At 48.8% G+C, this 2,500-nt stretch overlaps 1 protein-coding gene across 1 annotated transcript in view; it reads left to right on the top strand.

The window, feature by feature from the left end:
- Positions 1–2,500, top strand: part of chrnb2 (cholinergic receptor, nicotinic, beta 2) — a 30,738-nt gene that overhangs the window by 1,383 nt on the left and 26,855 nt on the right. The window lies entirely within an intron of this gene.

Genomic DNA, 2,500 nt, shown 5'->3' with positions numbered 1-2,500 from the left:
AGCAGGCGGATCTATGACGGAGCTCCATTGAACTCAGAGAGGCTTGATGCGAGCCCGAGAAGGAGAAACAGTAGGACACAGACTTGCACACACACTTTTGTGACCTACTCATGTGCACACACACACACTCACACACACACACACACACACACACACACACACACACATATGTCACCGTCCTCCACAATATGTTGACAACGCAACAGGGGATTGGTTGGCCGGTGGCCGGTGGCACAGAGCGGAATGGGACCAATCACACACACACACACACACACACATGCACACACACACACGCCACAGATAGCCTTCTCTCTGCACACACACACACTGTCTCACACACACACTCACACACACACCACACACACACACACACATGCACACACACACACAAACACACACACACCTGCTCTCACACACACACACACACACACGCACACACACACACACACACACACACACACACACACACACACACACACAGTCACATCCAGTAACAGCTCGACTCAGGCCCCTCTCGGCGCTCGGACCCCCTCTCGTCAGCTCCCCCGTGGGCCCGCGGCACTAATTAACTCTGCTTGTGTGGGGAGCGCAGCAGGAAGAGACGGGCGAAGGAGAGAAGTGATGGATGAGCGAGCGGAGGCCTCGCAGGGGTCGACTCCCGACCACCAGACCCTGGGGCCATCCCACCCACCGCTGCCTCTCTCTCCTATCGGGCCCGTCCTGGCCGGATCCACTAGCCTCGGCTGCTTCTGCCCCCCTTCCTCCCCCCTCTGCAGTAGCCAATTGAGCAGAGAAGGTACTGTACGCACTGCATGATGCAAATATGTGTAGTATCCTGCACATGCTAGACTTACTGAATAACAGAGAGAGACACATCTGTTTCCTCTATAGGTGAATAAACATGTATACGTATGTGCACACACACATCATGTGCACTCACACATACATGACATATATGCATAGGCCTATATTTGACATGTAACCGTGCAAACAACGATTAGTCACCCAGTGACTAATGAGCTAATGTGTGTAAGCACAGCTACAGGAGTTAGTGGCATGGCTCTAGTAAAAGCCCATATAAGGTCATACACATTGACATCACATGCACACATGCCTTCCGTGTTACTAACCAGCAGCCTCAACAACACTGCAGTGTGTGACTGTGTGTGAGTGCTAGTTACAGCCCATGTGTTCTTTGTGTAGGAGCGAATGCCGCAGAGTAGGTAGCTTCATTACTAGCATTTACACACACACACACACACACACACACACACACACACACACACACACACACACACACACACACACACACACTCACACATACACACACACACACACACACACACACACACACACTCACATACACACACACACACTCACACACACATGCACACACACCTTTTTTATACAGTCTATGACACACACACACACACACACCTGTGTGGGTGTGTGTGTGTGTGTGTGTGTGCTCCATTAGGGTGGTGCAGATTTGTGAATGATTGTTGGCGTAACAAAGCAGTACTATTAGGGGAGCCATAAAGCAGACACACACACACACACACACACACACACACACACACACACACACACACACACACACACACACATACACACACACACACTCACACACACACACACACACACACACACACACACACACACACACACACACACACAGACACACACACACACACACACACACACACACACACACAGACACACACACACACACACACACACACACACACACATACACACACACACACACACACACACACACACACACACACACACACACACACACACTGCTTGAGTGTGATTCGGCTTCAACCCCCACATCAATCAAGACCTGCCCACCTTAACCATGCACTACATCATCGCTCAAACACATAGTGACCCCTCACTTCACAGACATGCACACACACACACACACACACACACACACACACACACACACACACACACACACACACACACACACACACACACACACACACACACACACACACACACACACACCACGCACACAGACTGGGAGCATGACAACAGGATAGAAAGAGGTTTTGTTTGCCACACACACACACACACACACAGACTAGGAGCATGACAACAGGATAGAAAGAGGTTTTGGTTGCCACACACACACACACACACACACACACACACACACCATTAAAGTCAACCTGAAGTTGGTCGACTAAAATAATGTTCTGCACAATTACATTTTAATGTAATAATGTGCTATTCATTTAAGCATTTCAAATGTAAACTTCCAATTTTGGACCTATCCGACTATGAAACTGTCCCTTAATCTTGCATGAGCCTAGATCTAGTGTGTGTTAATCTGAATCTTTGAAATAATGGATTTAAGTGTGATGCTAGTGTCCTGCTCTTCAGGTAAGGTAGGAACTGAAATAGAAGTGGCTTTTGGGAAAGGAGTACATTTGAAACGCAACACACCCCGATCAATCATTTATACCAACAGTAGAACTAGAGGTGC

Source organism: Alosa alosa, chromosome 13, assembly GCF_017589495.1.
Source record: "Alosa alosa isolate M-15738 ecotype Scorff River chromosome 13, AALO_Geno_1.1, whole genome shotgun sequence".
In the NCBI taxonomy this organism is placed as follows: Eukaryota; Metazoa; Chordata; class Actinopteri; order Clupeiformes; family Clupeidae; genus Alosa; species Alosa alosa.
This window is presented reverse-complemented; position numbering and strand designations above follow the sequence as displayed.